Genomic DNA, 24,485 nt, shown 5'->3' on the forward strand with positions numbered 1-24,485 from the left:
AGCTTGAGCTTCAGCACCAGTCCTTCCAATGAATATTCAGGACTGATTTCCTTTAATTGAGTGCTTGTGTCCCCCCACATACATATTTTTAAACCCTACTCTCCTGTGTTAGAGTATTAGGAGGTGGAGGCTTTGGTAAGTAATTAGGAGTGGTGAGATCATGAGGGTGAAGCCCTTATGAATGGAACTCGTGCTCTTATAAGTTACAAGAGATCTTGCTTCTCTCTTTCTGCTCTACACAGTGTGGGGGTAGAGCAAGAAATGGCCATATATGAACCTAGAGGAGGGCTCTCACCATATCTTGACCATGCTTATACCCTGATCTCAGACTTCTGGACCTTTGTTGGCAAAGTAACGTCTCTGTTTTTACTATGCTGTCTAGGTTGGTCATAGCTTTTCTTCCAAGGAGCAAGCGTCTTAATTTCATGACTGCAGTCACCACCTGAAGTGGTTTTGGAGCCCCTCCCCAAAAAAAGTCTCCCATTGTTTCCATTGTTTTGTAATCTATTTGCCATGAAGCAATGGAACTGGATGCCATGATCTTAGTTTTTTGAATGTTGAGTTTTAAGCCAACATCTTCACTCTCCTGTTTCACTTTCATCTAGAGGCTCTTTAGTTCTTCATTTTCTGCCATAAAGGTGGTGTCATCTGCATATCTGAGGTCATTGATATTTCTCCCAGCAATCTTGATTCCACCTTGTGCTTCATCCATCCTGCATTTCTCATGATGTACTCTGCATATAAGTTAAATAAACTGGGTGACAACATGCAGCCTTTCCTGATTTGGAACCAGTCTGTTGTTCAATGTCTAGTTCTAACTGTTGTGTTTTGACCTGCATGCAGATTTCTCAGGAGGCAGGTGAGGTGGTCTGGTATTCCCATCTCTTAAAGAATTTTCCACAGTTTGTTGTGATCCACATAGTCAAAGGTTTTGATGTGGTCAATAAAGTACAATTAGGTGTTTTACTGGATCGGTCTTGCTTTCTCAATGATCTAGTGGATGTTGGCAGTTTGATCTCTGGTTCCTCTGCCTTATCTAAATCCAGCTTGAACATCTGAAGCTTCATGGTTCACGTACTGTTGAAGCCTGGCTTGTTGAATTTTCAGCATTACTTTGCTAGTGTCTGAGATGTGTGCAATTTGTAAATGTGTTTGAACATTCTTTCATATTGCCTTTCTTTGGGTTTGGAATGAAAACAACATTTCCAGTCCTGTAGCCACTGCTGAATTTTTGAAATTTGCTGGCATTTTGAGTGTAGCACTTTCACAGCATCATCTTGTATAGCTCAACTGGAATTCCATCACCTCTGCTAACTATATTGATAGTGATGCTTCCTAAGGCCCACTTGACTTTCCATTCCAGGATGTGAATTCATTTACATATTGTGACATCATACCAGTAATATAAATACAAATTTCATGACTCAAAGTCAAAATTATGCATCTATTTTTATTCTCATTTGTAAATTAGTGTATTGTTAGACTGAATTATAAACACTTTATAATTAAAATGTCTCTATATTCCCACAACACATTGCTCTCCAATATAATTAACCTCATAACCTAAATTATTGTTGATATTATAAGTTAATTAAGATTTCATATTAATGGCTTATTTTTGTTTAGCTTCTGTCCAAATTACTTTAGTTAAAGCTTCTTGCAATTTGATTTTACATCATTTTAAAAAATTTGACTTCTGCATATACGCATTTTAAAGATATATTTCTGCTCAACAATAATTTCTTTTACTTGCTATTTTTTCCATTCCAAGCACTCTGGTGTGCCTAACTTAATGGAAGAAATCTTTCCCAAAGATAATATTAAAAGACTATTAACAAATTAGGATTCTTTTTTTTTTCTATTCAAATGTGTCTTTTATTTATTTATTATTACTTTACAATATTGTATTGGTTTTGCCATACATCAAATGAATCCACCACGGGTGTACACATGTTCCTCATCCTGGACCCCTCTCCCACCTCCCTCCATGTACCATCCCTCTGGGTCATCCCAGGGCACCAGGCCCAAGCATCCTGTATCCTGCATCAAACCTAGACTGGCAATTCATTTCTTATATGATATTATACATGTTTCAATGCCATTCTCCCAAATCATCCCACCCTCTCCCTCTCCCTCAGAGTTCAAAAGACTGTTCTATACATCTATGTCTCTTTTGCTCTCTCACATACAGGGTTATCATTACTGTCTTTCTAAATTCCATAGATATGTGTTAGCATAGTGTATTGGTGTTTTTCTTTCTGGCTTACTTCACTCTGTATAATAGGTTCCAGTTCATCCACCTCATTAGGATTCTTTATTTATTTATTTTTCCAATTACTTTTAGTTTTTTATTTTTTAAATTTTAATATCTTTAATTCTTACATGCGTTCCCAAACATGAACCCCCATCCCACCTCCCTCCCCATAACATCTCTCTGGGTCATCCCCATGCACCAGCCCCAAGCACGCTGCATCCTGCATCAGACATAGACTGGCGATTCAATTCTTACATGATAGTATACTTGTTAGAATGTCATTCTCCCAAATCATCCCACCCTCTCCCTCTCCCTCTGAGTGCAAAGGTCCGTTATACACATCTGTGTCTCTTTCCCTGTCTTGCATACAGGGTCGTCATTGCCATCTTCCTAAATTCCATATATATGTGTTAGTATACTGTATTGGTGTTTTTCTTTCTGGCTTACTTCACTCTGTATAATCGGCTCCAGTTTCATCCATCTCATCAGAACTGATTCAAATGAATTCTTTTTAATGGCTGAGTAATACTCCATTGTGTATATGTACCACGGCTTTCTTATCCATTCATCTGCTGATGGACATCTAGGTTGTTTCCATGTCCTGGCTATTATAAACTGCTGCGATGAACATTGGGGTACATGTGTCTCTTTCAATTCTGGTTTCCTCGGTGTGTATGCCCAGCAGAGGGATTGCTGGGTCATAAGGTAGTTCTATTTGCAATTTTTTAAGGAATCTCCACACTGTTCTCCATAGTGGCTGTACTAGTTTGCATTCCCACCAACAGTGTAGGAGGGTTCCCTTTTCTCCACACCCTCTCCAGCATTTATTGCTTGCAGATTTTTGGATCGCAGCCATTCTGACTGGTGTGAGGTGGTACCTCATTGTGGTTTTGATTTGCATTTCTCTAATAATGAGTGATGTTGAGCATCTTTTCATGTGTTTGTTAGCCATCCATATGTCTTCTTTGGAGAAATGTCTATTTAGTTCTTTGGCCCATTTTTTGATTGGGCCGTTTATTTTTCTGGAATTGAGCTGCGTAAGTTGTTTGTATATTCTTGAGATTAGTTGTTTGTCAGTTGCTTCATTTGCTATTATTTTCTCCCATTCAGAAGGCTGTCTTTTCACCTTGCTTATATTTCCTTTGTTGTGCAGAAGCTTTTAATTTTAATTAGATGCCATTTGTTTATTTTTGCTTGTATTTCCAGAATTCTGGGAGGTGGATCATAGAGGATCCTGCTGTGATTTATGTCTGAGAGTGTTTTGCCTATGTTCTCCTCTAGGAGTTTTATAGATTCTGATCTTACATTTAGATCTTTAATCCATTTTGAGTTTATTTTTGTGTGCGGTGTTAGAAAGTGATCTAGTTTCATTCTTTTACAAGTGGTTGACCAGTTTTCCCAGCACCACTTGTTAAAGAGATTGTCTTTACTCCATTGTATATTCTTGCCTCCTTTGTCAAAGATAAGGTGTCCATATGTGTGTGGATTTTTCTCTGGGCTTTCTATTTTGTTCCATTGATCTATATGTCTGTCTTTGTGCCAGTACCATACTGTCTTGATGACTGTGGCTTTGTAGTAGATCCTGAAGTCAGGCAAGTTGATTCCTCCAGTTCCATTCTTCTTTCTCAAGATTGCTTTGGCTATTCGAGGTTTTTTGTATTTCCATACAAATCTTGAAATTATTTGTTCTAGTTCTGTGAAAAATGTGGCTGGTAGCTTGATAGGGATTGCATTGAATTTGTAAATTGCTTTGGGTAGTATACTAATGTTCACTATATTGATTCTTCATCTATTTAAAAATCCATTGGCCAGGTAAGTTTATTTACAGCATGGAGACATATGGACTCTCTAGGTTTCTAGGTCATTCACACTCCACTCATTTCTATCCTAGTCACTGATAAGTATTTCCTTGTATGCTTGGGTGAAGCTACTAGTTATCTGATTATCCCATTGTTTTTCATTAAGCCACAAGTGTCCCGAAAACAGACACTGTTTTATTGAAAGAAATATGCAACACCTTAAATGGCTTAATGATAATTTCTATTAATGCTTTTTTCCCATCTATGGGGTAGAAAACCTTACTGATGCTTCCCAGTTGCAAAGTTCTATGTATCTCTTTTTTTTCCTCTCACAATCCATTCATCCCTTGTATTCCTTTCCTTCACCTTTCCAAGCCTGGATCTTAATTATATTTATTGAGTTAAGATCTGCTGACACTTAAGAAGTAGAGTGCTTTTTTCCCACTCAAAATAAATTTACTTTTTAAACTTATTATTGAGATATAATTAACATACAATATATTAGCTTCAGATTTACAGCATAATGATTTAGTATTTTGTATACATTATTAAATCATTACTACACATTTATTCTCTTCCTGTTAGAAACTTTTTAAATTATTATTATGTGATAGAATCCCCACACTTCTTTAAGATTATGCATCCTAGTGAAGTCCTATATTCCTAGATATCTGAGAACTCTTCCTTCCTTATTATGTTTTATAACTTGTATAGTTAACTTGTAGATTTGAGGCTAAGCTCCTCTGTATCTTCCCTGAAAAAATATATAATTTTGATCTTTATTTTATAGAAGGGAAAAATACTTATATAACCCCATTTTAGAGTTTATATACCTTATAAATTATCCTAATTTATAGGATAGAAATCAGGAAGAAAAACCCATTACAAACTTCCAGAATCCTACATATTAGACTTTCTTCTTCTTCTTTTTAGTTAACTTAGTGGCCTTTAATATATTAGAGTATGAAGTTTTCTGATACCAGGAAATCACCATTTTATTGTGTTCTCAGTTCTCCATGGATCTTTTTCAACCTTCATCAACATACCTACAGCAAAAAATGACCAACATTTCCAAGACATAAATCATATAAAGATTGGCTTACCTTGAAAAAATATACAACTAGGTCATATATAAATATATATGCAAATGCATACCTCTGTATGTAGTTTCATATGAATATGCCTTGTGAAAATTTTCACCCTATGTACAGTTCATAATAAACTATAACTAGGGTTATTGCTAATATGACATTTTCTGATCCATGCATATTTTTATTTTCAGGCTGTGCCTTTTTAGCATTTATTTTATACTAATCATTAACATTTTTAACTTCAATATTTGACCTCCATTTATCTTCCAAAGTTTTGCTCTCAGATATCTTAATAATTATATATAATCATTACATATTTGCTAAGTTTGCAATCATGGAAAATTCCCTAGTGAAATCTGAAACTGGCATACACAGAGGGCAAGAAGAGATCAAAGAAAGAGACACATCATTTCACAATGGTAGATGGCAGATCTAATAGGCAAGGGAACTTAACAGAGTGGTCTCATCTTGTGTGGCTGCAAAAAAAGTAAATCTCTACATTCACCCATTTGAATCTTAAAAGTTTATGGATAAACATTTATCTTCATAGAAAACTCAACTGATCACATATATAGTCCACATGGTTTAATCAACATATCATTCTGCCCTAAGGCAGCTTCTAGTGTTGGGAAGGCAGGGAGAATACACATACAAGGACAAGTTCAGTTCAGTTCAGTCTCTCAGTAGTGTCCAACTCTTTGTGGCCCCATGGACTGCAGCAACCAGGCCTCCCTGTCCATCACCAACTTCCGGAGCTTACTCAAACTCATGTCCATTGAGTCACTGATGCCACCCAACCATCTCATCCTCTGTCACCTGTTCTCCTCCTACCTTCAGTCTTGCCCAACATCATGGTCTTTTTCAATGAGTCGGCTTTTCACATCAGGTGGCCAAAGCATTGGAGCTTCAGCTTCAACATCAGTCCTTCGAATGAATATTCAAGATGGATTTTCTTTACAATGGACTAGTTGGATCTCCTGACAGTCTAAGGGACTCTCAAGAGTCTCCTCCAACATCATAGTTCAAAAGCATCAATTCTTCAGTGCTCAGCTTTCTTTATAGTCCAACTCTTACATCCATACACAACTACTGGAAAAACCATAGCTTTGACGAGACGGACCTTTGTCGGTAAAGTAATGTCTCTCTGCTTTTTAATATGCTGTCTAGGTTGGTCATAACTTTTCTTTCAAGGAGCAAGCTTCTTTTAGTTTCATGGCTGAAGTCACCATCTGCAGTGATTTTGGAGCCTACAAAAATAAAATATGTCACCATTTCCACTGTATTCCCATCTACTTGCCATGATCTTAGTTTTCTGAATGTTGAATTTTAAGCCAACTTCTTCACTCTCCTCTTGTGCTTTCGTGAAGAGGCTCTTTAGTTCGTCTTCGACCTCTGCCATAGGGTGGTGTCATCTGCATATCTGAGGTGATTGATATTTCTCCTAGCAATCTTGATTCCAGCTTGTGCTTCTTCCAGCCCAGAGTTTCTCATGATGTACTCTGCATATAAGTTAAACAAGCAGGGTGACAATATACAGCCTTGACGGACTCCTTTCCCGATTTGGAACTAGTCTGTTGTTCCATGTCCAGTTCTAACTTTTGCTTCTTGACTTGCATACAGATTTCTCAAGAAGCAGGTCAGGTGGTCTGGTATTCCCATCTCTCAGAATTTTCTACAGTTTTTTGTGATCCACATAGTCAAAGACTTTGGCATAGTCAATAAAGCAGAAGTTTTTCTGGAACTCTCTTGCTTTTTTGATCATCTAGCAGATGTTGTCAATTTGGTCTCTGGTTCCTCTGCCTTTTCTAAAACCAGCTTGAACATCTGGAAGTTCATGGTTCATGTACTCTTGAAGCCTGGCTTGGAGAATTTTGGTATGTGTTTCATCAACCTAACGCTAATACTTCAGTCACCTTATGTGAAGAACTGACTCATTGGAGAGGACTCTGATGCTAGGAAAGATTGAAGGCAGTAGGAAAAGGGGACGACAGATGCTGAGATGGTTGGATGTTATCACTGACTGGATGGACAGGAGTTTGAGCCGGCTCTTGGAGTTGGTGATGGACAGGAAAGCCTGGCATGCTGCAGTCCATGAGGTCGCAAAGAGTCAGACATGCCTGAGCTACTGAACTGAACTGATTGCCACACAAGTATGTGCTAAATTGTATGGGATTTAATTTAAAAAATATACATATTCAGTCCTTTTTCTGTGTCCAACTCTAATTATAAAAAGGTTGCTTGCCTTGTGGTGGCCTTGGCCTTTATAAAAATCAATACCTGAGTTTCTTTTTTTCCTCTATTTTTAATTTCAATTATGTAATCTAATTTGGTGTCCTGGTGACTCAGTGGTAAAAAATCCATCTGTCAATGCAAGAGACTCTGATTCAACCCCATGGTTTGGAAAGATCCCTGGAAAAGAAAATGGCAACCCATGTCTGTATCTTGCCTGGGAAATCCCATAGACAAAGAGTCAGACATGACTTAGCGATTAAACGGCATAATCTCTTAAATAAAATACAACATCTCCTATTGGATTGTTGAATATATTTCCTTTTATCTCACTGGCAACACCAAACTCTCTCCTTAAACAAATGAATTTTGAACTCAGAGCAGGAACTTTATTTTGTTTTTGAATTCTGACTTGTTTTCCATACAGTGGCATGAGTGTGTGTGCTAAGTCATTTCAGTTGTGTCTATCTCTATGCAATCTTATGGACTGTAGCAATAAGGATATTAAAAGGAATAAAAGAAAAATTGCACTTTACATAATTACTAGTAGATATAAATGAAGATATGTGTGTGTGCTCAGTCACTCAGTTATGTCTGACTTTGCAAACCCATGGACTGTAGCTTGCCAGACTGCTCTGTCCATGGGATTTTCCAGGCAAGAATACTGGAGTGGCTTGCCATTTCCTTCTCCAGGTTGCATATGCTTTGCCAAATCCAAAGCACAACCTGAAAAGGGGAATGATTTATTAAAACTTTTTTTTTAAGTATAGCCTAGTGTATATGCTATCTTCAGTTGATGCAAAGTCTACTTAACAACTGAAACATCCATGAGGTGATTATATAAATGTATTATTCACGGTCTGAAAGGACAGCATGATAAAATAAGAATTCTTGTGTAATAATCTGTGCCATTTTTTTAAATTGTAAAAGTAACTTTCACATTGTGTTCAAATATGATAGTTTTGTAGTAAAGATGCTTTCAAATTTCCATAAATCCAGATAATATTTGCTTTGCTATTACAGGAATGAAATTCCATTTCTATCATGTAACATTAAGCTATTACTATAAATATTGTGCTGTTCTTTTCTGTACAGTCATACTGACTTCTGGTGTTCAGTCCAACAAAACATAAAAATTATACTCAAGTAATCATAGTGAATTCAGGCTCTTTGATTTTACTGTCATATTAAAATTAATACTCCATTATTTTCTGTATTTTTACTCACTCCACATATGTATTATCCTTGACTGAAATCTTTCATTTTTATTCAGAGCAGAAAAAGAAATAAAAGGAATTCAAATTGGAAAAGAAGAAGTAAAACTCTCACTGTTTGCAGACTACATGATCCTCTACGTAGAAAACCCTAAAGACTCCACCAGAAAATTACTAGAGCTAATCAATGAATAAAGTTGTAGGATATAAAATCAATACACTGAAATCCCTTGCATTCCTATACACTAATAATGAGAAAGTAGAAAAAGAAATTAAGGAAACAATTCCATTCATCATTGCAATGAAAAGAATAAAATACTTAGGAATATATCTACCTAAAGAAACTAAAGACCTATATATAGAAAACTATAAAACACTGATGAAAGAAATCAAAGAGGACACTAATAGATGGAGAAATATACCATGTTCATGGATTGGAAGAATCAATATAGTGAAAATGACTATACTACCCCAAAGCAATCTACAGATTTGATGCAATCCCTATCAAGCTACCAGCTGTATTTTTCACAGAACTAGAACAAATAATTTCAAGACTTGTATGGAAATACAAAAACCTTGAATACCCAAAGCAATTTTGAGAAAGAAGAATGGAACTGGAGGAATCAACTTGCCTGACTTCAGGATCTACTACAAAGCCACAGTCATCAAGACAGTATGGTACTGGCACAAAGACAGACATATAGATCAATGGAACAAAATAGAAAGCCCAGAGAAAAATCCACACACATATGGACACCTTATCTTTGACAAAGGAGGCAAGAATATACAATGGAGTAAAGACAATCTCTTTAACAAGTGGTGCTGGGAAAACTGGTCAACCACTTGTAAAAGAATGAAACTAGATCACTTTCTAACACCGCACACAAAAATAAACTCAAAATGGATTAAAGATCTAAATGTAAGATCAGAAACTATAAAACTCCTAGAGGAGAACATAGGCAAAACACTCTCAGACATAAATCACAGCAGGATCCTCTATGATCCACCCCCCAGAATTCTGGAAACAAAAGCATAAATAAACAAATGGGATCTAATTAAAATTAAAAGCTTCTGCACAACAAAGAAAAATATAAGCAAGGTGAAAAGACAGCCTTCTGAATGGGAGAAAATAATAGCAAATGAAGCAACTGACAAACAACTAATCTTAAAAATATACAAGCAACTTATGCAGCTCAATTCCAGAAAAATCAATGACCCAATCAAAAAATAGGCCAAAGAACTAAATAGACATTTCTCCAAAGAAGACATATGGATGGCTAACAAATACATGAAAAGATGTTCAACATCACTCATTATTAGAGAAATGCAAATCAAAAGCACAATGAGGTACCACTTCACACCAGTCAGAATGGCTGTGATCCAAAAGTCAGCAAGCAATAAATGCTGGAGAGGGTGTGGAGAAAAGGGAACCCTCCTACACTGTTGGTGGGAATGCAAACTAGTACAGCCACGTTGGAGAACAGTGTGGAGATTCCTTAAATAATTGCAAATAGAACTGCCTTATGACCCAGCAATCCCACTGCTGGGCATACACACTGAAGAAACCAGAATTGAAAGAGACACATGTACCCCAATGTTCATCGCAGCAGTTTATAATACCAGGACATGGAAACAACCTAGATGGCCATCAGAATGGATAAGAAAGCCGTGGTACATATACACAATGGAGTATTACTCAGCCATTAAAAAGAATACATTTGGATCAGTTCTAATGAGATGGATGAAACTGGAACCGATTATACAGAGTGAAGTAAGCCAGAAAGAAAAACACCAATACAGTATGCTAACACATGTATATGGAATTTAGAAAGATGGTAATGATGACCCTGTATGCGAGACAGCAAAGAGATACAGATGTGTAGAGCGGACTTTTGGACTCTGAGGGAGAGGGAGATGATGGGATGATTTGGGACAATGTCATTGAAACATGTATACTATCATGTAAGAAACAAATCGCCAGTCTATGTCTGATGCAGGATACAGGATGCTTGGGGCTGGTGCATGGGGATGACCAAGAGAGATGTTGTGGGGAGGGAGGTGGGAGAGGGATTTATGTTTGGGAATGCATGTACACCCGTGGTGGATTCATGCCAATGTATGGCAAAACCAATACAGTATTGTATAGTAAAATAAAATAAAAATAAAAATTAAAAAAATAAAATAATGAATACTCTGAATAAAAGAAATTAATTTTCCTTATAAGTGCTTTTGCCATGATTAAGATAATAAAGACAATATGACATGTATGGAGATTGCTCCAGATCTGTCTAAAGCTAAGGGGTAGTTTTCAGAGAGTGAAAGAGGAAAAAGAAAAAGAACTACCAGAAATACTTTGTGAAAACTGTAATTAATCATGGGAAACATAAACTTACTCATAAATAAGAATAGACTTAGCATTTTTTAAAATGTAGTTTTAGGTTCCATTTTGGTGTACCTGAATATAGTAAGACTTCATTAGTCTAGACATAGGATTCAGATATATATTCTAATAAGCTATATACATATATATGGACATTTAGTTATATCAAATTTTCTACTATAATGGACACATGCCTAGTTATTACTTATTTTATAATTTCTACAATTTCCATATGAGTAACAAGGGATTAGTTTCCATTAAACATTTTCATTAAACATAAACAGCTCATACAACTCAATAACAACAACAAAAATCCAATAGAAAAACAAGCAGAATACCCAAATAGACATTTCTCCAAAGAAGACATATAGATGACCAACAGGCACATGAAAAGATGCTCAATATCACAAATTATCAGAGACATGAAAATCAAAACTACAGTGAGGTATCACCTCACACTGGTTAGAATGGTCATCATTTAAAAGTTGGGAGAGGGTGTGGAAAAGAAGAGATACTTCTACATCGTTGATGGGAATGTAAGTTGATGCAGCCACTATGGATTTTCCTTAAAAAAAAAAACAACTGAAAATAGAGTTGCCATATGATCCAGCAATCCCAGTTCTGGGCATACTCTGGACAAAACTGTAACTCAAAATGACACATGTACCCCTGCATTCATAGCAAAACTACTCACAATAGCCAAGACATGGAGCAACCTAAATGTCCCTTGGTGAATGAATGGATAAAAAAGATGTAGTGTATATACAATGAAACCCAACTCAGTCATGAAAAAGAAGAAATAATGCCATTTGCAGCAATTTGGAAGAATTTAAGAGATTATAATACCAAGTGAAGAAAGTCAGAAAGAGAAAGACAAAGGCCATATGGTATGTTATATGTGCCATCTGAAATGTGACACAAATGAACATATCTACAAAACAGAAACAGATTCACAGACATAGAGAACAGATTTATAGTTTCCAAAGTGGGTGGGAGAAGGATGAATTGGGAATTTGGGGTTATCAGATGCCAATTATTATGCATAGAATGGATAAATAATAAGGTCCTATTGTATAGCACATGGAACTATATTCAATATCTTGTGATAAACTGAAATGAAGAAGAATATTAAAAAGTATGTGTATATACATATAACTGAATCACTTTGCTGTGCAATAGAAATTAACACAGCACTGTAAATCAACTGTACTTCCATAAACATTTCTTTAAAGTATTACAGACTAATTAAATATCATTTTAGAGATCAAAATGATTCCACACGAATCAAATTTTTTCTCAGTAATCTTTATATGGCCTCATACTTTCAGTAATTTTCACTATAGTTTATTTTTTGCTTTTGTAAAAATGTATAACAACTTACCTGATTGTCTCTAAAGTCATATTATGTGGTCAATTTTTATGATTTTATAGAATGCAAATGAATAAAATAAAAATCAATTTGTAACTAAGAGAATGAGTAAATACATGTTACATGATGTTAAATTGGGATTTTGTATCAGTTTTTACTGTGATCCAATAACTTGTCAACTACTTTCATGTTGTAAACAGAGGTTATAAATTAGCTCTTCAAGACTTGCAAAAGAGGTATCCGAGAGTCAAATCAGAGACAATTAGGTAAAGTAGGTAACCAACAATCTCCAGTCTATTAAACAGGTGTTGAAATATTTGAGGAAAAACATCACTGGATTAGGAATATTTTTTGGAACTATTTACAAGTAAGTTGTGAGTCCATCTTTACTAGTGCCTAGAAGATTGGGATGTTTTCTCTTCTACCTCAAGGATATTCTTTAGAAAATGTAATATGTTTTGTAAAGCCTGAGGAATACGTTGAGACTACCACACAAATTATGTCTGAGGAATCTCAAAGTCAAGAGACTAAAGTGGTCTGTGCATTGCAGGCTGGAAAAAAACTACAAAACCATTTGCAGTCAGACAAAACACTGTAGTTCTATCATACCAGGTGAGAGAATTGGCCTGGCATTCTTTTAGACGATAGTAGCCTAAAGAAGTGAGTAGAATTCAACAGAAACAAGTCATGCTAACTCATAGCCTAAGAGAGGAAAGAGCTGTCCAGAGAGGCCAAATGATGGGGTTTCTTAATAGCTTCTGAAAGGCATCTCAGAAGATAATCAGTTTTCAACTCCTATCAAATTCAAACTGATCACATAAGCAATAAGGGAAGACATGTTTTGATTCTTAATCTTTTTGCCTTGGTCTGCAAGGTTAAAAAAGAGAAGTTAATGAGAGAGAAGGAAAGAAGTACAGGTACAAAAATGGAGACGCCAATGGTACTCATTTCCATTAAAGGCTTCCAGAGGTAGTTCTAAATTACAGATAGATACATTATTTTAAAATAAAGTTCAATATTTAAAGTGCATTTATTTATTTGAATACATTTAAAATAATTTTTGACTATTTAGTGGGACTGGATATTTAATGATATGTAGAATTATTTTATAACCTATAGTGACTAGAGTGTTGTCATTGTCTGAAAAGATAAGTCTTGAGACCTGTCTTAGATCTCATCCAGGTACTGGGGAATTAGACATTGATCCCCACAAAGCATACAACAAGAAGAAAGGGAAAAGAATAAGGATGTTCCTATTCTTTCTGATTTCCACTTATTCAATGGGAAATTCCTCACTTAAAAGACATAGGCCCATTTTTTGATTGGGTCGTTTATTTTTCTGGAGTTGAGCTGCATAAGTTGCTTGTATATTTTTGAGATTAGTTGTTTGTCAGTTGCTTCATTTGGTATTATTTTCTCCCATTCAGAAGGCTGTCTTTTACGGATGGCTAACAAACACATGAAAAGATGCTCAACATCACTCATTATTAGAGAAATGCAAATCAAAACCACAATGAGGTACCACTTCACACCAGTCAGAATGGCTGCGATCCAAAAATCTGCAAGCAATAAATGCTGGAGAGGGTGTGGAGAAAAGGGAACCCTCCTACACTGTTGGTGGGAATGCAAACTAGTACAGCCACTATGGAGAACAGTGTGGAGATTCCTTAAAAAATTGCAAATAGAACTACCTTATGACCCAGCCATCCCACTTCTGGGCATACACACCGAGGAAACCAGAATTGAAAGAGACACATGTACCCCAATGTTCATCGCAGCACTGTTTATAATAGCCAGGACATGGAAACAACCTAGATGTCCATCAGCAGATGAATGGATAAGAAAGCTGTGGTACATATACACAATGGAGTATTACTCAGTCATTAAAAAGAATTCATTTGAATCAGTTCTGATGAGATGGATGAAACTGGAGCCGATTATACAGAGTGAAGTAAGCCAGAAAGAAAAACACCAATACAGTATACTAACACATATATATGGAATTTAGGAAGATGGCAATGACGACCCTGTATGCAAGACAGGGAAAGAGACACAGATGTGTATAACGGACTTTTGGACTCAGAGGGAGAGGGAGAGGGTGGGATGATTTGGGAGAATGACATTCTAACATGTATACTATCATGTGAATTGAATCGCCAGTCTATGTCTGACGCAGGATGCAGCATGCTTGGGGCTGGTGCATGGGGATGACCCAGAAAGATGTTATGGGGAGGGAGGTGGGAGGGGGGTTCATGTTTGGGAATGCATGTAAGAATTAAAGCTTTTAAAATTTTAAAAAATAAAAAACTAAAAAGATAAAAATAAAGTATATGCTAAGTTGCAAAAAAAAAAAAAAAGACATAGGAATGATTATTAAAAGACTCAGAAGTTAATTTAGTGGATTTCAGTTATGTCCTATCTTTTTTACATAAGTTCCTAATTGGCTTTTAATTAATGTACTTTATTAAGTAGGTAACTCTTTTGTAATAAAGGACAAACATATTATTTTGATAGAATTATTTTTATTTCATTAGTTTTCAACCATCAACTTAGACAACAAATATTGCAGCTATTCTAAATATTATTGGAGCAGAGAACACACCTAGAGGGAAAGGAGAAATAAGGTTGTAGGTATAAGTTGTTAGACTGCCGATTGTCTGAAATGTATGTTAAAATAATTTTCTTGTTATCAGTACTTTGGTAGAAAGTTAGTTAAAAGAAATTCACATGGTCAATGCCAGTTACATTCTGATTAATCTCTATGCAGAGTGTATTATATATAAAACAGAAATAAGCTGAGACAAATACAAGGCCATTGGATAACACTGGAAAATAACAATATTCAGGATTAGGATGATACCTATTTAAATTTCAAATGGGAAATTATTGAAAAATATTGGAAAAGATTAATTGCTGATTTTTTAAATTAAGAAATAAATTCCCTTTGTGCTGCAATAATGTATGTTAGTTACAAACACGTTTATGTGGTTATGTTACTAAAAGGAGATTAAATACTGAAAGGAGATCCTCCTAGGGATACTCTATGTGTTTCTATTCTACAAACAACTTCATTCAGTTAATTAAGCCACCCTCTGATGCACTTGCTGAAGGGCTGGCCGTTCTGTGCAACTGTGCGAAGAGGAGTTTTACATCCTTTTTTCTTCATTTGGCCTGTGATTGACCAAATGTTTCATCCTGTTAATATCTAACCCCACCTTGCCTCATTACATGCCACTGATTGATGCTTCTTTGCTACATTTCCTTGTATTAAATGAAATACTTTAAAAGCATTGATCAAGTCATGTATCTTTTTATCGTTGGGTGGGCTAAAAAGATTACAAAGCAACTGAAACCTTATAAATAATGGAGTTGGGGAAAAAGAAGGATAAGAGGAGGAGAGGAGGGAAAAAAGGGAGGAAGGGGGGAAGACGGTGATGGGGAAGAATAATAGTCCAGAGACTCAAACTTGAGGAATCACTACACATTAAAAAATTTTTAAAAAAAAGACCAGTGGTCAGAAACCAATTCAAAATGATGGAAGCTTGATAATTTGAGGTGCACTAAAAGCATCACAACTTGTTTTTTTCACTCCTCTGAAAGAAGCAAAGATTGGCCTAATTTGCCTTATTGAAAGCCTCCTGCAAGCCACCTCTAAAAGAAACCATAAACCTCACACTGACTATTATAAGGGAATGCAACAACTAGGCTAAAGCGTAAAATAGGGATAATTAGCTTTTGGAAAACTTGATTCCAAGTTGAAACTAGCTTAAAAAACAGCAGAGTGGAAGACCTCAGTTACTTTCACAGCTGGAATTTATGCTTGGATGGAAATCACTCATTCAGTTAATGACAATGTGGCTGTTTGTATCTTAAAGGGACTATGGGTCTAATGGTAAAATTTAGCAATTTTCTGCTGTTCATTCCTATTTTTATATTTTATGATTTTTAAATATGTTGCCACAGAAATGAGACAGAAAGAATTCTTGGTTATACTTCACTCACTCTTTGAATGACATGGAATTAACTTATGCTTTGCCCACTATTTGCTGTATATCATAATTTATAGATCACTATAATTATTTGTTTTACTAAAAATAGCTTTTCCTTTTCATGACTTGAGAGATCAAATGCTAAATTATTCTCTTTTGGAGGTTTTTAAGTGAAATGACCAACTTTTCTATCCAAGTGTGAAATTTTCTCAATTTTTATTTCTCTTAAGGAAGACTCATGAAATTTGCTGATATGTACAACAATATAAAATAGAACTACCTCATTTAAAAACTATCATATCTCGGGTTTCCCTGATGGCTCAGTGGTAAAGAATATGCAGGCCGATGCAGGAGACATGGGTTTGATCTCTGATACATGAAGATCCCACATGCTGTGGGACAACTAAGCCCTGGCGCCACATCTACTGAGTCTGTGTTCTAGAGCCCCTGCACCGCAACTACTGAGCCCATGCACCTGCACTATGGAAGCCCGGGAGTCCTAGAACCTGTGCTCCCACAAGAGACGCCACCACAATGCAAAGCCTGTGCACTGCAACTAGAGTAGCCCGAGATCTCTGTACCAGAGAAAAGCCTGCACAGCAAGAAACACCCAGCACAGTCAAAAGTCAATAAATAAATACTATCACAAATGATATTTATACTATGAATTTTTAACTTATTATTTCATTTATTTGCACCGATTTTATTGATTAATATCTGCTATTATATCTCACTTGCCCTGCTTAATTTTCTGAGGTTACAAAACATTAACATTGCCTTGATTCATAATATCTGAATAAAAAACCTTTTTTCAGTAGTTTTATATATATATGATATACAAAACTGATTTCAGATATATATACAAATGATTTCAGATATATATATAAATGATTTCAGATATATATATGTATGTATATATATATATATATATATATATAAATGATTTCAGATATATATAAATGATTGGAGACTTTGTCCCCGACACCAAAAATTCATATGCTTAAGTCCTAACTACCAAAGATGATAGTATGGTTGGGTGAGGGCTTTGGAAAATGCTTGATTATAGTGGAAAACTCTCCTGAATTGGATCAGTTTCCTATGAAAGAAAAATCGCCAGAGAAATCCTTAGCCTTTTCTGTGTTAAATATTACATTGTGTTTACAGGCAATATAAGTACAAATTAGTTTCATACTTATGTAGAAAATGTTTACACAGTTGTCAAGACCAGTATTAAAAACAGATTTATATTACTAGTAGGATTCGCTAAATATATTTCTTAAAGTGATGTTGTTTCCTGGCTCCCCTTTTCTTCTGTCTCCTCATATTTCTCTTCTGATTAACCTCCTTACCCACCTTCAGCAAAGTGGAAGGAAAATGTCACTTGTTTTTAAACTTACCTTAAAATCTCTTTTTATTCCACTAAAACCTACATATAAATGAGGCCTTAGAATATTTACAATTGCTTTCTCCTTTTCATGTTTAAGTTTCTATAGTAAGAAATCAATCAAAGGTTGAGAAATGTTTTTGAATTAGTACATAAAGAGAAGGCAATAGAATGAAGAAATATACTAGCATATATAGGTATGTGCATATATAGGTAGGCACACATGTGAATATGTGTCCGTAGGTGTGTATATAATATCACTGTCTGGAAAACACAAGATATTTTACCCACAGATTCCAAAACAATGTGATTAAACTGCTGTTAATGTGTTCACAACTTCATTTGAAAATATAATATCTCTTGCAAATAATAAAGGCATCCAATTTAAAAATAATATTTTTGTCACTTCAATAACTTCTAAAATACTTTTTTCATTTTCTATTTCAATAGAAGAGGTATCTCAAAATATTAATAAACTTTAGTTTGAGGGACAAAATGTACTGTTAATACCTGTGACAAATTTTATTTTTCCAAAATACGTATTAGCTAGCTGCTGTCATTATTGGAATCTTCAAATATAATATTTTCTGTTATTACTTTTATTGACACATGCTATGAAAGCTGAGTAGATGTACACTGCAGGATTTGGTAAAATAAAGTATCCTTAAAAGAAATCATAACATAGAAATTTTAAAAATAGCTTATAAGTTTAAAATACAAATGCTAAAAATAAAATACAAGTGCTGCATTAATAAATGTGCTATTAACTTATTACATAGTGCCTAATTGGTTTTAATTTGTGACTGATTTAATTTAGATCACTACACAAACTTTCCCTCTTTTTCATGGTTTCATAATTCCCCAATTTATCTAAAATAGCGGCACTATCTGGGCTTCTCAGGTGGCTCAGTTGTTAAGCATCCACCTGCCAAGGCAGGAGACGTGGGTTCAATCCTTGGGTCCAGAAGATTCCCTGGAAGAGAAAATGAAAACCCGCTCTAATATTCCTGCTGAGGTAATCCCAGAGACAGAGGAGCCCAGGGGGCTACAGTCCATGCTTTTTCAAAGGGTTGGATACTACTGAGCGACTAAGCGCGCATGTGTGCAGCAGCACTGTCTTGACCAACATGTTAAATTGTACAACTAAGATGCAGCCTGAGTCTTTCTTATTGTTGAGAAAAAGCTCTTAATCCCTACTACATAAGCAACATAATAGTCTTTACAGTTCTTCACGGTGGAATAGATTTTCTGGTTCTGTCTCCATGACATAAATCAGGTTATTGTAATACTCTGAATAAATATTTACTTAGCTGTAAACTGGGGCTAAGAAAATAATCTTCTTCATAAAGGTAGATGATGATCAAACATACAAATGTTCTATCCATGGCCTAGTAAATAAAAAAGACTTAACAAATCTGAAGGTATTATTAAGATTCAAAACTATTTATTTACCTTATTGATCTCTTCCTCATTTGCAATGCATTTTCATCAATACTGAAAAATATTTGGCAACAGGATCATATATACTTCTAAGGAGAACACAACCAAAAATAAAATTAATTTTATTAAATGATCTGTTAATAAATAATATTATATAGTAGACATATAAAATGTAATATAGCTCTACATATTAGACAAATAACATGCAATATTGTGTCTATTATATAAAAATTTAAGATGAGTATGATTATCATAAAATATTATATAACACTGCATGTGTTTTATATCTAATATAAAATATAAGTGAATTAAAAGTATATATTTAAAATAAAATTATAAAGTACAAGAAAAGCTATATATTTAACTAGCTTTAGTACATTTGGGTACTTATGCACTCAGACATAAAATAGGGAAACAGGGAAACAGAAAACCTTTATTTCCCTGTTTAAAGGAAAATACAGATAAACATTACAACTCAAGGAATTTGAAATAAAAACAACATAAAAATTACCTCAAACATTTCAAAATGTGAAAAATATTTGTATCATAAGTGATATTAACTTAATATCAATGAGAGAGAAAAAACCTTGTATCAATTAATATATAAATGAATAACTCAAAGCAGGAAAAGGTCAGTGTATATTCAGAAAATTTGCAAAAATTTTGAAAAAATAAACAAAAGTTGTTTCATTTTACTGGTATTCACAGAAACACAATGCAAGGTAATGTTACAACTTAGAAATTTTATTTTGTAAAATGACAAAGGAACTAGTAGTGACATTATTGAGAGGTGAGGTGAGGTTCACTCTTTAGATTTTGTGATAATATGTACATTTCAGAATGTACCTTTTCAATATGCAGGACTAGTTTTACAAAATGCCCATATCCTTTGATACAGTACTGCGGTCACCATGCAATATTGATAACAGTCATCTTATTTTGTAAATAATTGTAGACATCCATACATAAACCTTCACAAATATTTAAATCAAAATTTTAGTGATGCATACCAATGCAATTATTTTATAATGTTTAGGTGTTAAGATGAGTGATTTTGCCCTTTATATGCACTTTGAGATTACACAAAATTATTTTACAAATAACCACTATTCTTAATAATTAAAACTGAAAATATACTTCCATTTTGTACAAAACTTAAAATTAAGGGCTAGATCTAAGAAATATCTAAGTTTATTAAAATTTCCTGCTTTAGCAATCCAATCAAGAAAATAGTATAAAAATTGTGTGCTTGTTGAGGAGACTGAGACAAAGGCATGCATATTTATTTTACATAGATTTTAAGTTTAACTTAGTGAAATTTTAATGTACACTTCATAATGCACCAGTATTTCCCATATATTATGAAAGATACTAATTAGAATATATGGTTCAATTCACATTCAATTAGTGGCATACTCTTTCATACTAAAATTTGTACTGCCACTAAATCTTTTAATTTGTGGAGACTTATATACTAATTAGATTTTATACTGATAATTCAAAGAACTTATCTGACAAAATTTCATAGTTGTTTTTATTTCCCTCTAGGAGACATTCGCGGCAGCTGCGACAGCACATGAACACGGAAGCTGTGACGGCGCCCGAGTGCGGCCAAGAGGAGCTACCCCACATCTAAGGTCAGGGGTGGTGGCTGTGCTTTGCTGGAGTGGCCATGAAGAGATACCCCACGTCCAAAGTAAGAGAAACCCAAGTAAGACAGTAGGTCCTGTGAGAGGGCATCAGAGGGCAGACAGAATGAAACCACAATCACAGACATCTAGCAAATCCGATCACACGGACCACAGCCTTTTCTAACTCAATGAAAATAAGCCATGCCATGTGGGGCCACCCAAGATGGACAGGTCATGGTGGAGAAGTCTAACAGAATGTGGTCTACTGGAGAAGGGAATGGCAAACCAATTCAGTATTCTTGCATTGAGAACCCCACAAACAGTATGAAAAGGCAAAAAGATAGGACACCAAAAGATGAACTCCCCAGGTCAGTAGGTGCCCAATATGCTACTGAAGATCAGTGGAGAAATAACTCCAGAAATAATGAAGGGACGGAGGCAAAACATAAACAACAGCCAGTTGCAGATAGAATTGGTGATAGAAGCAAGATTCAATGCTGTAAAGAGCAATATTGTATAGGAACATGAAATGTTAGGTCCATGAATCAAGGCAAATTGGAAGTGGTCAAACAGGAGATGGCAAGAGTGAACACTGACATTCTATGAATCAGTGAACTAAGATGGACTGGAATGGGTGAATTTAACTCAGATGATCATTATATCTAGTACTGTGGGCAGGAATCCCTTAGAAGAAATGGAGAAGCCATCATAGTCAACAAGAGAGTCTGAAATGCAGTACTTGGGTGTAATCTCAAAAACAAGACAATGATCTCTATTCATTTCCAAGGCAAACCATTAAATATCACAGTAATACCGTCTACGGCACGACCAGTAACACTGAAAAAGCTGAAGTTGAATGGTTCTATGAAGACCTACAAGACCTTCTAGAACTAATACCCAAAAAAGATGTCCTTTTCATTATAGGGGAGTGAAATACAAAAGTAGGAAGTCAAGAAACACCTGGAGTAACAGGCAAATTTGGCCTTGGAGTACAGAATGAAGCAGGGCAAAGGCTAACAGAATTCTGCCAAGAAAATGCACTGGACATAGCAAACACCCTCTTCCAACAACACAAGAGAAACCTCTACACATTGGATATCACCAGATGGTCAACAATGAAATCAGATTGATTATGTCCTTTGCAGCCAAAGATGGAGAAGCTCTATACAGTAAGCAAAAACAAGACCAGGAGCAGACTGTGGCTCAGATCGTGAACTCCTTATTGCCAAATTCAGACTTAAAATGAAGAAAGTGGGGAAAACCACTAGACCATTCAAGTGAAGTCTCTCAGTCATGTCCGACTCTTTGCGACCTCATGGACTGTAGCCCACCAGGTTCTTCCGTCCATGGGATTCACCAGGCAAGAATACGGGAGTGGATTGCCATTTCTTTCTCCAGGGGAATCTTCCCAACCCAGGGATCAAACCCAGGTCTCCTGCATTGCAGGAGACACTTTAACCTCTGAGCCACCAAGGAAGCATGACCTAAATCAAGTCCCTACGATTATACAGTGGATATGAGAAATAGATTTAAGGGACTAGATCTGATAGAGTGCCTGATGAACTATGGATGGAGGTTTGTGACATTGTACAGGAGACAGGGAGCAAGGCCATTCTCAAGAGAAAAAAAATGCAAAAAATTATATGGCTGTCTGGGAAGGCCTTACAAATAGCTGTGAAAAGAAGAGAAGTGAAAAGTAAAGAAGAAAAGGAAAGATATACCCATTTGAATGCAGAGTTCCAAAGAATAGCAAAGAGAGATAAGAAAGCCTTCCTCAGTGATCAATGCAAAGAAATGGAGGAAAATAAGAATGGGAAAGACTAGAGATCTCTTCAAGAAAATTAGAGACACCAAGGGAACACTTCATGCAAAGATGGGCTCAATAAAGAACAAGAAGAGGTGGCAAGAATATACAGAAGAACTGTACAAGAAAGATACTCACGACCCAGATAATCACTAAAGTGTGATTACTCACCCTAACCTAGAGCTGGACATACTGGAATGTGAAGTCAGGTGGGCCTTAGGAAGCATCACTACAAACAAAGCTAGTGGAGGTGATGGAATTCTGGTTGAGCTATTTCAAATCCTAAAAGATGATGCTGTGAAAGTGCTGCCCTTAATATATCAGCAAATTTGGAGAACTCAGCAGTGGCCACAGGACTGAAGGAGGTCAGTTTTCATTGCAATCCCAAACAAAGATAATACCAAAGAATGTTCAAACTAGCACACAATTGCACTCATCTCACACGCTAGTAAAGTAATGCTCAAAATTCTCCAAGCCAGGCTTTAGCAATATATGAACCGTGAACTTCCAGATGTTCAAGCTGGCTTTAGAAAAGGCAGAGGAACCAGAGATCAAATTGCCAACATCTGCTGGATCATTGAAAAAGCAAGAGAGCTCCAAAAAAATGTCTATTTCTGCTTTATTGACTATGCCAAAGTCTTTGACTGTGTGGATCACAATAAACTGTGAAAAATTCTGCAAGAGACGGGAATACCAGACCACCTGACCTGCCTCTTGAGAAACCTGTATACAGGTCAGGAAGCAACAGTTAGAACTGGACATGGAACAACAGACTGGTTCCAAACAGGAAAAGGAGTACGTCAAGGCTATATATTGTCACCCTGCTTATTTAACTTATATTCAGAGTACATCATGAGTAACACAGGGCTGGATGAAGCCCAAGCTGGAATAAAGATTTCCAAGAGAAATATCAATAACCTCAGATATGCAAATAACACCACCCTTATGGTAGAAAGTGAAGAACTAAAGAACCTCTTGATGAAAGTGAAAGAGGAGAGTGAAAAATTTGGATTAAGTCTCAACATTCAGAAAACTAAGATCATGGCATCCAATCCCATCACTTCATGGCAAATAGATGGGGAAACAGTGGAGACAGTGGCTGACTTTATTTTTCTGGGCTCCAAAATTACTGTGGATGGTGATTGCCGCCATGAAATTAAAAGACTCTTGCTCCTTGGAAGGAAAGTTATGACCAACTTAGCATATTAAAAAGCAGAGACATTATTTTGCCAACAAATGTCTGTCTAGTCAAGGCTATGGTTTTTCCAGTGGTCATGTATGGATGTGAGAGTTGGACTATAAAGAAAACTGAGCGCCAAAGAATTGATGCTTTTGAACTGTGGTGTTAGAGAAGACTCTTGAGAGTCCCTTGGACTGCAAGGAGATCCAACCAGTCCATTCTAAAGGAGATCAGTCCTGGGTATTCATGGAGGGCCTGATGTTGAAGCTGAAACTCCAATACTTTGGCCACTTCATGCGAAGAGTTGACTTATTTGAAAAGACCCTGATGCTGGAAAAGATTGAGGACAGGAGGAGAAGCAGACGACAGAGGATGAGATGGTTGGATGGCATCACCAACACAATGCACATGTGTTTGGGCAGATTCCAGGAGTTGGTGATGGACAGGGAGACTTGGCGTGCTGTGGTTCATGGAGTTGTAAAGAGTCGGACATGTCTGAGTGACTGAGCTGAACTTAACTGAGGAGATACTATTAAGTACCAAATCCATCAAATTCTAATCTGTACAAAAAGGCTAGCTACTTTACTGACTTAATAATTGTAAGAAATAACCTTAAACTCTTACCATGATTTTATAAATGAAACACATACTTGATGTATAAATATGATTAACATCAACATTGGATAGCTATTTATGTAAACATCAGATTATTCTTAAAAGA

The sequence above is a fragment of the Ovis aries genome, chromosome 17 (assembly GCF_016772045.2).
Source record: "Ovis aries strain OAR_USU_Benz2616 breed Rambouillet chromosome 17, ARS-UI_Ramb_v3.0, whole genome shotgun sequence".
Taxonomy (NCBI): Eukaryota; Metazoa; Chordata; class Mammalia; order Artiodactyla; family Bovidae; genus Ovis; species Ovis aries.